Raw genomic sequence first — 15950 nt, forward strand, 5'->3', positions numbered from 1 at the left:
TGTTTGGAGTGTTAGATACCAGTTGCAACTCTATCATGATGGGCTATTAAATTGACAGAGTTCATATGAAATTCTGTAATGCTATGATCTTGATTTAAATATTATGCTGTGTTATGCCTAATAGTGTCGACACCACTTACAAAGCATAAATCAACGCAGCTTAGTTTTTGTTAGAATGAGCTGGGCTCGAGCAGTTGCGATTCTAAGCATACCAAAATTCATGTATGTTCAGTGCTGGGAATCTGGCAAAGGTCTTTGTATAAAAAAAAAATCTATGGAATGTTCCCTGAGTTTAGAAGTGCTTTTTGTCCCATTGCTAGCATCAGAAAAGGTGCTGTGTTTTTTTTCAAACAATGTTTTATGGTGAGTATGTAGCATGTTAAAAACTTTTTCAAATGTTAAAAATGTTAAAAATTTGGCCTGAGCCAAAGGATGACAAAAACAGGACAGATTTTAATCTTATGGCATCAAGTCTGACTTTTCAGGATGAACAAAGTTTAAAATATTAGTGGGGCAGTGATTTCCTGACCCACTAACCTCTGGTATCTCAAACAGATGCAGGATAAAAGGTTTCCTTTTAAAATTTTATTGCATCTCTGCAAATATGTGTGGATCAGTCAGATGAACAGTTATTGATTTGTTAGTATATAATTGAATGCTGGAGCATTCATTCAGAAGAAATATTCAAGCAAGTTCAGAAGAAATATTGGCAGAAGAAATATTCTTGCCAATCTGGTTGTAGTCAGCTGTGTATATTGTCCTCAAGCTGTTGTATGAATTTATTTTCAGTGTTTAAAGGTTACATTTCATGTTTAACTCCTGAAATCATGCCTCATGTAGATTGCATATCAAAAGCAACACAATGCAGTGCATTCCAAGTACCTGAAATTTTGAACAAATTTTAACCAAACCCCCACAGTGTTTATTGTCAAAGAAGATATCAGCATAAAAAAGATGATAAATGGAAATAAGGACTGATCTGTCATAGAATTTGGAAGAATGAGAGGAAGAATGAGAATTCCAGATCTGCCAGAACCTTTCTTCCAGACCTAGATACTTGCTGAATATTATTTGGCTCCTGTAACTCTGATTTTTTGTTGTTGTAGTAGTAGTAGTAGTAATAGTGTTTTTTGTCTGATTTCTTTGTTGTCGAAAACCTTTCACTGAATTAGACTCCACAGTGGTGTACACAGGTCGTGTCCACACTGACTCCGCAGTAGCTTGTTACTACCATGCAGCAGTGTCACATGGCATGAAGTATGATGCAACACTAATGTGCAGTATTAACAAGCTACTTTGTAGTTAGTGTCACCAAGAAGCTGTTTAGGGATGTTCTGTGCAGTAATTCCGGTTACTGCGCAGTTGTTTAGTACATGTGTATGCAAGTATTAAATGACTGCAGATTACCAACTGCAGTCAGTTTCTCATGGAGATGCATCCACAGTGTAAGAAACTGTATAGTATAAAAGAGACTGTTCTCATTTTTATAGGCTGTAGTAGTTCCGTGCATTTTTTCACTTACATTTCTTGACAACTCCTTCCCACCTTCCTTGTGGACTTTGTACTCTACAACAGTGGTCTCCAACCTTTTTAAGTAGGAGATCACCTTTGGCACTTAAAAGCAACCCAAGATCTACTGTGCACTGCCACTGCTGCTGCCACCACAACCACACCCACACCACACCACCACCCAGCAGGTAAATCTGTAGGAAGGTGTGGCAGGGCACTGGTTGTGCCTCCCACTTTAAGGTCCTGGAGCTGGCAGCTGCCAGATGCCTGATTAGGGCAGCTATTTTGGGATCTGGGGCTGCCCATATAAACAGGGCAGCTTGGCTGCTAGGGGCCAAGCAACAACATTGCCTGGCTGGAGGGCTGCTGGTGTTATCTGGAGGTGAGGGAGGAGCTGTAGGGGATAGTAAGGAGGCTCCTGGTCCTGGGTACAACCTAAAACTGCACCCTGCCAGGAATAGGTGGCCTGGTAGGGCTGTCAGTGGTGTGGGAGCCCCCAGGAAATGCCAGGCCAGTTACCACCCTGGTGAAAGGTGGGTCGGGGCACCTTAACCCCTAGCCCCCATGACCGGGTGGGTTACCCCTTGTTTTGGAGGGCCCAGAGAGTGGACCCTCGGAGAGAGAAAAGGGCCATAGACTCAGGCCTGTCTGAGTTTCCCCTGACTGGCCCATGCTGGGGCTAGGACCAGAAGGGTTGAAGGGCCAGGGGCCCACCACGAGAGTTGCCCAAGACCTGAGGGCCTGGGGTCCCGACTGGCCTGGAGGTGGGCCAGGGCTAGTAGCCAAAGGTCCTGGTGGGGGGAATTACACCCAAAGGGGAACCAGTTCAGGGGGCTATGCTGCCTGGTATGACGGTGGAAGAGGCTGCCTGAGGGGAGGAATCCAGGTGGGATTCAATAGGAGGATTCTGGAGCCCAGTGTGGGGGCCAGTAATTAAAGGGACATTGAGATGCCATCTGCGAGGCTTGGGCTGCGGTGCAGGGGAGGAAAGGAGCTGCAAATAGTGCCCCCTGGCATCGGGGCAGTAAATGGGCAGCCTCCCGCTTATTAACATCTATTAATTAATTATACCAACAAAGTGTGGTGGGCAAGAAGGTGGGCGGTTAGGCCAGGAACAGGTGGGCGGACCACAGCGAAAGCGGCCCTGAGAAGGCCCCCTGTTACAGAAGGGAAGTGAGGGGGTAGTTTAAGAAAAAATTATTTGGGGCCATGCCTCCCCAGCAGGTAAGTCCCACTGAGCCAGGGTCTACTCCACTTACCCCTGCTCCCGTAGCACCGTCCCTCACAGCAGGGGCCTCAATCTAGCCCCTGCCCCTTCCCTCCCCAACAGACTGACCTGGCGCACGTGCATGCATATATGCGGGCACTCAGCCCCCCCCGCTCCAGCCTCAGATTGACTCCAAGAGGCTCCAAGGTCCACTATAAGAGGCTCCAAGATCTACTAGTGGATCGAGATCCACTGCTTGGTGACACTTTGTCTTCCTTATCTCTTTTGTATTATGCTGCCCTTTTCCCCCAATATTTGGGTGTCTCTTCCCCTTGCCCATTGTGTATTGTCTTCTTTCTTTCTCCTCCCTTTGCTAGCACTTCCTTCATTTCTGTCTTCCTTTCATGTAGTCTGAGCATCATCTGAAGAAAGGAAAAAATAGGGCAAACATAACATATAGTAAAAACTAAGGGCATATTCGAGACTTATCTTGACTTATTGAGATTCACATACTCTTAGCATTTGTAAATTATGATTTATGAACTATAAAACCAGTTATACTTTGATACAGATGATCAATTAATTTGAAGTCAACCTAATTTGTTCTGGTATGAACCAGCTGAAACAGTTAAGCAGGTCCTTGTGCAACTCCATGCTGATCAATTAGAACTTGGGCACCATGTATAGTTGACCCTGTGTCAGACTCCTTATCTCTGCATAACTACTGAACAACATGTGATTCTAGGATTTAGACAAAGTAAGAAAACACCTTGCATGAAAGAGCGAAGCAGTGAAAAGCCCCACAAGAACTGAAACTCTCCAGAAATATGGTGGATATCTGATGAATGTTTAAACATCTGATGAATATATCTACACAGGTAATGGGTGCCAGCAGGAAGGAGGATGTTCAGAAGGTACCTTTATTTCACACAATAGCTAATTCTGAAATATTGTGTGTTTTTTTTAATAGTTATAAATCAGGCACATGTGGTTCATTGTGAAACTATGTGCTAGAAATTCGAGTAGGAGTTACACCATGTATAAATGAAACATTAGTGATGTATTTTCAGACAGAATACAAAAAGAAGGTGAAAACAAAGACTAGTTCTAAGGCTGAAGGGACAGGCTTGCAAATTTTGAGTGGAGGGCCTAACTAAGTCTTCTTTTATACGAGACAAGAGCATGACTAGGATCTGGGACAAAACACTCAGTGAGATTGTGTTGGAAGACCCAGAATTAATCATTGACCACACAGTTATGATTTGTCAAGCAAAGGAATTCAGACAGTCCTCAGACAGCCATGTGACTTGTTGGGAACTCAGTGTAATTTAGAGGGAAATGTAACATATTTGTTTATGGTATATAGAGCATACTACAGATCAGATTTATTTATTTATTTATTTATTTTAAGAGGACAAAAGAAGGTATTGTTAGACCCTGACTCCATGTGGTGCCCAACGACTAGGGAGACAACGATCCAATTGCTCATGGGTTCTGTTACTCATTAGCCAGAGCAGAGCAGGGAGCAAACACCAGCACACATTGCTTGCAACAGCTTTATTCAGAATGGAGACTGCTTCGGACAAAGGTCCCAAAAAACCCCAGCAAACCAGGGACCTGCACTAAACAATAGTTTTTTCCTACATTTATACACTTTGGTTTAAGTTCATTAACATTCACTCCACCTTCATCCCTCCTCCTGTTCCACCCATTTCTCCTCCCATCTCAAGCTCCGCCTCTGTTTATTGTTTGCTTCATTCGCATGGAATTACCTATGCATTTTACTCATTTACATGTCTTTTTGCTATGAGCGCATGTCTAAGACCTTGACTTCTCTTCTTTGGTCAATAGGCAAACTTTGACCAAAATCTGGAAGCTTCTGGAGGCTTCTTCACCAATCACAATTCACCTTTTTGCCTATGCTCACTTCAGATTCCGTTACCAATTGCATGTTGTTTTTCAAATTTCAATCTGTTTTTCTGTCCCAATTTGTACCATCTTCCACATTCCTCAGGCTTTACCTCATTCACAGCACACAAACTTACTTGAAAATGGTTGACACAGTTAAATGGTTACTTAGCATAAGCAAATGGCTGGCTTACCTATCATTCTGCCTTGTGCTCAGCAACTTTTGCTACGCCACGAGTTAAAGCCTTCTTCCAGCTGCAGATTCAATGCTCCCCGAAAATCCACATAGCGTTACCCTCCCAGGTCTGATCAAATGCCCCAAGAAGTTTTGGAAAGCATCAAAAATCCTGGATCAGAGCTAAATGAACAAAAATGTATAAGAGAGAACATTTTAAGGAGAGAATTGCATGCGGCAAGGTGAATAGATAGATTATGGCACCACTGAGGCCATTACTAATATGCCTGCCTGACAGGCATACAAAGATTCCTTGGGGTAGTGAACTTTTAGGGGAATGTTTCCCTAATAATGGTAACCAAACCAACATAATGTTGGTGCAGTCCTCTTACAATAGTGTGCACAGAACCAGAGAGGTCTGTAGCTCATATGTCACAAATGCTAACAAAAACATGAGCATCATTATGCTCAATAGATAAGGAGTCTTTGGCTTTAAGCTACACCTTTACAAGTTTATCTTTGTTTATGTGGGGAAATTGTTGAATGACAGTCATCATAAATCATTCTAATGAGGTCTGGCTAACATTCTCAGCCCCCTTGAGAACTGACATTTTTTCAGTTGCAAATGTCTGATTTGTAGATTGAATGTAAACCTAGAAGAGATTTGGTTGTTCTACAAATGCTTACTAGAGCATTTGGTGAAAGTATGTGCTCCCTCACAAAGCATTTCTTTGAAGCTAGGTAAGATTGATTTGCCAAAATGTAAATAGCACTTAAGAAAACAGTTACAGAACAATAGAGAGATGGACACACATCCCATCTTCCCTACACTTGCCCATGCCCTCAAGCTTCTATGCAGGCATCACCTAGCATTGGTGTCTTATATCCAGGTACAGCATGTATGTCACTAAGGTTGGAGTGAAGGGGACCTGCCACTGCTTCACATTTATTAATATGGTTATTTTGTTCACTGTTTGTGGGAATGCTGTTTATCTAAGCCATTTCCTGTTTTGCTCCTTTTATATCCCCATCTGTTCCAACTCCATAGCAAGTAACTCATCAACAGCGCATACACCCATGTTCATAAGAATTGCAGTAAATTCTTTGCTTTCCACAATGAGCAATCCCCAGATGGTTAATCTTTCTGTTTTCCAACTAATATGTACATTACTCTTCCTTCCTTATGCTGACGATATGTAAAATCCTCTTGTGGCATTATAACTCTATCAATGGAATGCAGATGTGAACAACTTCTGGTTCAACAAGGCAGTGGTAATTGAATGCATTTCTAACCATTTGCAGTATCTTTAAAACCAATTATAAAACGCACTCCTGAACATCTTGAAGTCTTCCTTGGGGTCCTGCACAACCTCACTCCATGAATCTTCCCCTTCTGATTTGATGGCCTTGAATTCAAAACAAAAAATATCTTTTTAGAAGAGTAAAGTTCAAGCTGTAGTAGATGTTATGAAATTGTGATGCTTTTTGCTTCCTGTTTTTCTACAGAAATTGGTTTATTTTGAAAACTCCATACATTTTATATATAAATTACCTTTATATGCAACAGTACATAAAGAATAGCAATACTAATAACACTTCATAACTTATGCAAACTGAAAAGTTTTAAAAGTCTAAACGTTTTCTTGCCAATCAACCCAACTACTTTTTTCTTTTGTTTTTTTGCATCTCAGACTGGGTAGTACAGTTAAGTGAGTCGGCTCTACTGTTGTTCATGCTCATGTGGTCAGCTCACTTGAAACCTGCTGCTAATATCTGAGGCCCTTGTTTGAGTTGCAAGTGCAGCAGATTTTCTTCAAACTCAAAGTAATTTCCATTTGACTATAAATCTTCACATTTCTGTTAAACTGAAGCTTGTAAAGCCGAATTTGGGGGGGAGGGATAGGGTTATATTGGACATTTATTGGACATTTACTGTCCTCCAAGCCAAATCCTTTAGAACACATCTTTTAACTTGCTTTCCCACAACATGAAGTCTTTATAAAAGGAAAGAAACTGAAAATTAAACTAAATAAAACCTTAATGGAAGACCAGTTTGGTCCCTAGTGTCTGCAAATAGGAAAAGTGAGAGAGAGATCTTGTTGCACCATGTATCTTTTAGAAATCTCCAACACTCAGCAGAATGAAATATCATGTCCTTTCACTTACGGGGGGGGGTTGTGGGTTTTTTTTAAAGAAAAAGTAATTTGTTATTTTTATTCTTTCCTGCTCCTTTAATAGCCCCAAGTAAGCAATAAAGCTGATGTTTTCATTTTTGGTAATTCAAAGTGAATATTAACTTTCTCCCAGTATCAGTCAAAAGTGACAGAGATTTACACAAACAGCCAGATTAAGTGTGATGCTAATCCCTCAATGTTACAATTTCTGAGGGGACATACAGTATGAGGCCCCGAACAGGATTTCATTGTGTTTATAGAACAAAGTTAAATGCCTTATTGCTTTCTGTGAAACCTCTGGAAAAACATAACAAGGTCCTGATACTGCTCCACATGGGGACATTTGTTTGCTCCATACAGAGCCTCACTGGCTTCTTTTAAGGTTCTCTGTGCACATAAGGGTCTGCATGTACTGACTTGCATGTAGGATGGGGCTTGAAATAGATATTCCTTACTTCACTTTCTTCTGCTACCCTAAAGTGCAGGCTTATTCAGCAGGAACAGGACAACTTAGAGTGGGGCAAACAGGACACTACACCCAGGTGCTGATTCAAGGGCAGGGGGGCAGAATGGCAGCCCCCAAAGGAGCCTGTGCTGCTACCACAGCCCATGTTGGGAGCAGCACCCCATGATGCTGCAGTCTTCAGAAGAAGGTGAGCGTTCCTTCCCCTGTACCACCTCAAGCACCAAAATTTAAAGTTACTCATCTGGTCAGCAGTGCCCAAAAGCTGCAAAAATAAAAATCTCTCTCTTACACACACACACACACACACACACACACACACACACACACACACACAGAGTGATCACTGGGTTCAGTTGAACACAGATATGCATGAATAAGAACAACTCAACAGATTTTATTCTGGACAAGTGTGCAACTCCTGCAGTTTCTGTCTGGCTCTCACTAAAGCTATGTACAGACATTCAAAAAGCCTGAGTTACTCAGTTTTCTATAAACAGAATAGTTTAGATCAGTAGTAAACAGAACACAAATTTGCCCTTTGGTGGTAAATCTTAAACTGGTTTCCACCATTTTTTAAATCAGTCTATGTGCATGCCAAACTTCTGTTCTGTTATGGGTAGGGACCAGTTTCCAAACACTTATACTGGTAAAAGTGTAATGACTGTAACTGTTCTAATTTACTAACTAAAACTGAATATCTAACTAATTAGATGTTGCCTGAGATGTTGTTCTTCAGCCTTCTGCTAGGTAGCTTCTCTACTTTATAACTTATACCACTGCAACATATGCATGCACACAGACACAAATACTAAGGGCAAAGAAATGGTTCTGTGCAGAAGTTGCAGGTTACAAGGAGTTTCCAACAAACAGTTGTTGGTGTTTTGTCTTGAGTTAAGCTGACTTTGATGCCTGAAGGGAAAGCTCATATTTCATTACAGCTAAAAGACCCTGGGTGGCTGCACATTAGGTATGTTTTAGTAGCCTCAGTTAGGTGTACATAAAAAGATCCTTGCTGAATTTTGTGAAAAGGGAGAAAGTATTTTAACTGCACATAATGTATCAAAAAGCTATTCAGAATAAAGGCATAATAGAATCATTTTTGAATGGTTCTACTACCATGCAGTGCTTTAGCCACCTAAGCCTTTCCTAGAAAGGATCTCTAAATAGACATTTCTCCCACCAGCCTGCCTTTTCAGAGTTTTGTGGAAGGATGGGATTCCCAGGAACAGATTCTATTGGATAATTCTGGTTGGGCCTGACCTTAAAAATACTTAGTACTTGAAAGTAACTCTACCTAGAGAAGCATTATTATTGACATCACTGAAATGTTTCCTGTATATATATTTATCCATTAAACTGTAGGATCTTGCTATTTACATGCAAGGGAGATTATTATTTTAAGTATTTAAGTGGCTATAAAGTGGTTGGTTAGTTGTAAGTCATGATCTGCCAATGGAAGTTTAGAGACCATAATATTCCTGTGATAATATAAACAAAGTCCTAGATGTGTATACAGTAATTCAAGGGAAATCTATTTAAAAACTAAATATTTTGCCCTCATTCTCACACAGATCCACAAGAAACTCAGTGATCCTTGTGGGTTACATATGGTGTAACATAAGGACAGAATTTGGCTGAAAGACTATGAATACACATAACAAGTTGTGCTCAATAAATCTACTACTGCAAGGAAAGCGATAATAAGGGTGACATCCCATTTTTTACCTATGGGCTGCAGCAGTTTCAGTTCTTGAACACAGCACTCATAGCAGTGCCTACAGCTAGGAGTGATTTTTTATTTTATTTTTTTTGACCCCTGGTTTTTACATGTCAATACTTTTAGAAGTGCAGCTATAAAGAAATTTCATATTGTGGAGGGAAAGCTGGCTGTTTCACACTGTGCATCAAATAATTTTGTCTCATTTGAGAACTTTTTGACTGATAATCCTACTGCTTTCATCTTTGTGGTAGGACATTTTATTGAACAACTTTTCTGTTCAATCCATTCTGATATCTTTTGAGTTTCAATGGGGCTTAATAAAAATTCAAGTTCTGCTTCAAACTGGTTTAAGTACTGTGCTGTCAAACATATACCAGTAAAAATGTAATCTCTGTACCTGGCCTAAGTGATCAGAAACTAGTCTATACCCATAACAAAACAGAAGTTCTTCACACAAAACCAGTCTCTCTCTGTAACAGAATAGAAGCCTCTCGTCCAGGATGGTGAGGGGGGAAAAGCCCATTTTTTAGATTGTAGCTTATGGCTTTCAATAACACATTCCTAAAACCTCTATTCTTTGAGAAAATGCATTTCTACCCCAAACTGCTTTGTTTTCCAAAGACAAATGTGGTTGTTTGCTTTTAGACCAAATGCTTAGATTTATGATTGGCCCTTTACAGTACATTTACAAGTTGGAGTTAACCTTTCTTTTAATACATTGTCAGGGGCAGGGTCCTTCAGGAGGGCCATGATCTCCTTAAGGCCCCTTCCTCCGTGCCAAGTTGGCCCAAGGGCACCCTCTGATTCTCGCCCGCCACATCTTTGATGTTTAGATAAGTTTGGGAGGCTGCCTTACGCCCTCTTGATCACTTCTTGGTGTTCGTTCAGACCCCGTGGTTTCCTGGGCCCCTTATGGGGTTCTCACTCTATGATGGGTGCTTCGGGGCACCCTAGCCTTAGTGGCTACGAGTGGCTCCAACCACCCCTTATACCACGCCCCAAGCCTCGCAGTTGGAATAGACATTGTTCAATCTCTCTGTCTACACTCACACCCATCTCTCAGGCCTTCTTGGTACTGCCGCCCCGTCCTGGGGCTCTCCGTGCCCACTCTGGGCCTTCGCAAGAATGCCGCCCCTCTCCTGGGGCTCTCCGTGCCCACTCTGGGCCTTCGCAAGAATGCCGCCCCTCTCCTGGGGCTCTCCATGGCCGCACTGGGCCTTCTCAGTCAAACCACCCACTCCTAGGGCTCTCTGTGGTTGCACTCTCTCAGTCAAACTGCCCTCTCTCGGGGCTCTCCTATAATGCCGCCCTCTCTCAGGGCTCGCCGGTAAGCTGTCCCCTTCTCTGGGGCTCGCCGCGCCTGCACTAGGGCTTCCCAGTAGTGCCCCCTCTCTGGGGCTCGTCATGCCCGCACTAGGGCTTCTCAACCGCCCCTCTCTGTTGCTGGGGTCTATGCACCCTGTATGCAGCACCCTTACTGGCACTGGGGCCCCCACACTGCTGTGGGTCCCCTATGAGGCCTCCTCCAACCCCTAATAGCCTCACCCAAACCACCGGTAATGAACAACAACACAACAGAAATTCGAGCCTCTTGGCTATAACATAAACATAAGTCCCCTGGCTATAACAACATTGCTCAAACGTCCCAGAGCTGCCATCCTTTACTCAGCTTAAGCTGTACCTGCGGTCAAGCTTCTTCTCGCACCCTGGCTTAGGGAGCTTCTGCCTCTCTGGCTGCTGGCAGGGAACTGCCTCTGGCCTCAGCTCCTGGGCTTTATAAGAGCCAGGCCCTGCCCTTTACAGTCAGATGACCTCCTGGTTGCCCTGGCAACCTTATTCCCTGCTTGGACTCTTTCCCCGGCAGTTTCCCCTCTCTAGGAGCAGGGCACCTCAGTGCTCTGCGACATACATGTTTTATACAAAATCACAAACTACAGTAATCGATGCTTAAATATAACTTTTAAAAATCTAGCATGAAAGAAAGTGAACCAGAAAGTTAAAGTAAACTAATAGTTTTAAAAGCTGCATTTCACAGCCTGGATAAACACACTTAAGCTAGGTACAAATGTTATGGGGCGGTTAAAGGGCCACTCAGTCCAACTTAGTTCACCCAAGTGTGAACCTTTCACTTAGATTGACCTAACTAGGGATCTAAGTGCAAACTGTAAAGTTCAGGAAGTTTAGATCAGTGTAAAAATGGTTGATGAGATCTAAGTTAGACTACTCTGGAGGTAGACTTAACTTAGATCAGGTCTGGTGAAACCGATATAATTACACTTCTATACAGTTCCCAATGGAGTCCTAGGGCTGGGAAAGCCCAAACATTGGCCCCAGTTCTGGGCCTGCACCTTTCTTACCTCTTCCGCCCCTCCCCCCAGCAAAACCAGGATATTTTTAACTCATTGATCCCTCACCTCTCCCAGAAATAGTGGCTGGTCGGCGGAGAGGGGGGGAGAGTTTCTCCCTCTCCTGTGGACCCTGCTAGCCCTCCCAATCTGCCCAAGCCCCCTGTAGATCCCACTCATCCCCTGATCCCCTGTAGACTCCACCTGCCCCCCAATTGCACTCATAGACCCCACCAACCTCCCTGATCCTCCTCTAACCCTTCTCCCCTGGCTAGCTCCCCTCCATCCCAACTTACCTTAGGTTGGGTAGCCATTTTTAACTTGATCTAACCCCTCCAACCTCCCCAAATGTCTATATATACTGTTAGATGTTTTATAGTTCCTGGTGTCATCTTCTTTTTACAGGTTAGGAGTCTCTCTGACTGAAAGAAAAATAGAATTCCTAGGGATTTTTACAATTTAAAGGAAGTGTAAGTTTCTAGTAACTTAACCGAAGGTATAAATGTAATCATGTTATTAATAATAAATTGTTGCATTGCTATGGAGCTTTATTTCTTACAGTATCCTTAATGTATGTGTGGCTTAATATCTGGTGTTTTAATGCAATATTTAAAAGGCATATTTTGTGAAAGTCCAAAGAGGTAATAAATTATACTGAGTTACAGCAGTTCTTCAAAGACTCTGTGCTACTTTGTAAATAGCAAGCCTGGTTCTGTTCATAAAGTGGTGCCACTCCATGGATTTCAATGGCCTTAGTCAAAATTTACACCGGAATAAGCCAGTTAAAAATGAGGTTTATTAATTTTGTTCTGATTAGGTTTATCTCTGAGGATTAAATCACTTAAACCCTGAATAATTATTCACTTTTTGATACTGGCACAAGTCCAATGAAAGCTAATATGTTTGTAGAGACAATCTACTTTGAGAACAGTGGAGTTAAAGGTGTATAACTGAGGTCCTAAATTGTTCTGTAGAACTTTCCTTTCAGGTGATGAAATGCAAGACAAACCGAACTTACTTTGACTTCAGATTCCTAGGTAAGCTAGTAGTGCTGCTATCAAGATTCATGGAGAAATATCTTATTTCAGCACTCCTGGAGTATGTCTGCATTGTAGGGTCACCTTCAAACCTATATACTCTGAGCATCATTCACATAAAAAACTTCCGAGCTCAAGTTCTGATAGCAGTCCTGCCTGACCCTAAAAGCTCTGAGTTCCAGAACCTGAGTTCATATCTTCCCCCAACCTGCCCCTTTCTGCAGTGTATTTAGAACTCACCCAGGTGCTACAGATAACAAGCACAGGGAGCAGCAATCTTACAGTTCCATGCTGCTGACTTGCAGACCCAATTTGCTGTTTCTACCACCTGAAATTAGTGTCAGTCACAAAAGGAGAGAGAAGTTTGGGCAGACAGAGTCCTAGAAGGATCCTGGTTAAGGGACAGGAAAAGCAGTGTGCAATAGCCTCAAGATAATATACAGATGGGGGGGAAGCAGCTGGTGTAATTTGAATTAGCTGCAAGCAATCCTCAAGTGCAGCTCTGAATTTCAGTACAGACAAACTCTTGGAGTCTCTTAATTCTAGCCAAAGTCTGTTTCCAAAGCAGAACCACATTAAAATTTGTTCTGACAAAAGCATATCATATTTTACATTAGAAATATATTTTTGCCATCTACCATCCAGAAAATTCTACTCTTGAGCAAGGTTCTCATAATGGCTTGTCAACTTCATCTTACTTTGACTACTTTCATTTTTTTTCCCTCATTCTCAACCATGGTTTCATGGCACCTTGCCCGTCACAGTGTTAGCACTGTCAGGTGTGCAAGCGTGATCCACAATATAAACCAATTTTAACTAGGAATCCACAGCGTTAAAAACATTCTGACCTATGTTGATCTTTGAGATCTTTGCAACAGAAGACTTGCTGTATTATCTTTCTGTAGTCAAAAAATGAGTTTAAAAGTGAGTAAGAGATAAGAGGTGGCATTTTCCAGTGGGGGAGCAGGGGGGGGCGGGGGGGAGAAATGGTGCCTTGGGCAGAAAAAGGTTGAGAACTGCTGGCCCACTGGCTTAAAAGGAAGAGGTGGGGGAAAAAATAGATATGATAGTATCCAATGAAGGTTAACACCTCAGTTACTCTGTAAAAATGATCAAGCACACTTATTACACACACACACACACACACACACACACACACACACACACAGAAGGAGTAATTCACTCGAGTTGAATTGTTTATCTTGTATATTATCATTATTGTGAATATAATCCTCAAATAGTCTCCATATGCTATCAAATAATTCACCATTGTCCTGCAATCTGTAAGTGATTTTTCATGTTATGTCTATTTTAAAATTATGTATTATTTACATGATCATATCAACACTGTTTGCCTAGTTTGTTTTTTTTAAGTACATTTTAAAAATCAACAGACCATAGCCACTTGCCTTAAAGGCTTTGTAAATATCCATTGTGAACATTCATACTTGGTCATTAAAAAATTTAAGTTTTAACTTGATAGACTGACAGCTTTCTGATATGGCAAAACAGACACAGCTACTAAGGTTATAATTTGAAGTTCTTATGTTCTAAACGCTATAATGAAGTTGAAAATGTTAAGGGAAAATGGCTACATATAAGAAGTGGCTTCTTTTTGGGGGCAGGTTAACATGGCTTTCTTTTAGGCAGTGGAGATAGGACCTATGCTAGTGACCCAAATCCAGACCTCCTGAGTCTGTTGCCTTCCTTTACAGAATAAAGAACTTCGGAAACTCTCAGCCTGAGGAATTTACTTATTGTTTTCTGGTGATGGCTTAAGAGAGGAATTTTTCCTATAAAATCACGAATTGTCATTTGGAATTAAACACAACATTTCTGCCCAGATATTTGCCAAATCTTCCTTTCCATCCATATCACCTGCTGATTTGGATTATCCATACCCAGGTTACCACAAAATGGAATCCTAGCCAAGTACTTCGCTCATCATGATACTGTTTACCTTTCTCATTTCATCCTGAAGCCAACCAAGAGGACTTCTTGTGGCTGCCTTAGAATATTTTTTCCAGCTCACCTCTGAGATCAGAGATGAAATCCTTATGTAATAAGAGAACTTGCTTTTTGGAACCACAATTAAATCACAATTCACATTTGCTTGCTGTCTCTCATGACTTCAGACCCTTCCCCATTAGTCAGTGTTGCCCTGAGGGGACAGGCCAATGCTCAGGATCTCAATATTGCACTGTTAGACAGGAGGGCGTGGTGTACAATTGCATATTTATAAACACACAAATCAATTAGGTGCATACATACACATATTACCACCTTAGGCACATACACATTCAAACCAGCCTAGGCACATTCATACCTATCACCAATTCAAGCATATACACTATACACCCCAAAAGTTAGACACAGATCACTAATTCATATATAATGCACACAATGCCACATATATATGATAGGTGTGCATAAACCTAAACTAGTTGTTGTGTATATGTGTATGCTCACACTAGCAACTCAGATACACACTCCAAATTTAGATGGAATCAGTTCCCAACACCTGCACATCCAAAACATATACATGAATTACTAATTCATATACCACACACACAATCATATTTATATATGTGTGTGTGTGTGTATCTATATCTATATATATATATATATATTCACTAATTCACACACATACCACCCACCTACACATACAGACAGGAGAGTTTCTAAGTTGGGTATTGTGATGTGTGTGTATGTATGTATGTGCTTGCTGTACTTGGGATACCTGGGGAAAGGTTAAGGTAAGAAAGTAGAAGTGTACGGAGTGAAAGTTGCTGGGAGTGAAAGTTACCAGGACCAGGATTAGAACCCGTAGACTACAGGGACCTGGGCTGAAGAACTGAGGCTCAAGGGTAACTTTAGGTTAATTGATCTTAATTGACTAAAAGACAATGCCCAAAGCCTGCAGAACAGGGAAGCAATGCCGTCACAGAGGCTGAGGCTGGACTGGAGCCAGAGCTACAGGGGAGCAGAAAAAGTAGGTGGGGAGAGGTAAAATGGGACTAAGGGAAAGTGCAAGTGTTAAAGAGGGGCTCTGGATGTGGAGAGCCAGAGGATGGCTCCCGGGCAGCTAGAGAAGTTGCGGGGAGCGGCAGTATGTGCTGGGAGCTGCAGAAAGGCTCCAGCTGCTGGAGAAAATTGCGGAACAGCCACGAGGAGCTGGGAAGCTGCAGTGGGGGGGGGTGTGACTACAGAAGGTGCAGGGGAAGCCTGAAAACAGAGAGACAGACAGCAGAAAAATCACAGGAAAAACAGCAGGAGAGACTGAAAGGTGGCAGGGGCACCAGGAAAGCAGAGAAAGGCAGCAGAAAGTCACAGGGAAAAGACAGTAGTGTTGTCCCCAAAGGACAGTGAGTTCGTGCCTGGTACGCTTGTGCCAATAAACACACAGGGG

The 15950-nt window shown here is 42.1% G+C and overlaps 1 long non-coding RNA gene across 1 annotated transcript; it reads right to left on the bottom strand.

The window, feature by feature from the left end:
- Positions 1 to 344: 344 nt before the first annotated feature.
- Positions 345 to 11371, bottom strand: LOC132250850 (uncharacterized). The gene is made up of 4 exons (XR_009462508.1): positions 10841 to 11371; positions 6130 to 6205; positions 4819 to 4982; positions 345 to 3138 (listed from the first exon to the last, which is right to left on the bottom strand). It is a non-coding gene; the product is annotated as an uncharacterized LOC132250850 (long non-coding RNA).
- Between the last annotated feature and the right edge of the window lie 4579 nt (positions 11372 to 15950).

The sequence above is a fragment of the Alligator mississippiensis genome, chromosome 5 (assembly GCF_030867095.1).
Source record: "Alligator mississippiensis isolate rAllMis1 chromosome 5, rAllMis1, whole genome shotgun sequence".
Lineage (NCBI taxonomy): Eukaryota > Metazoa > Chordata > Crocodylia > Alligatoridae > Alligator > Alligator mississippiensis.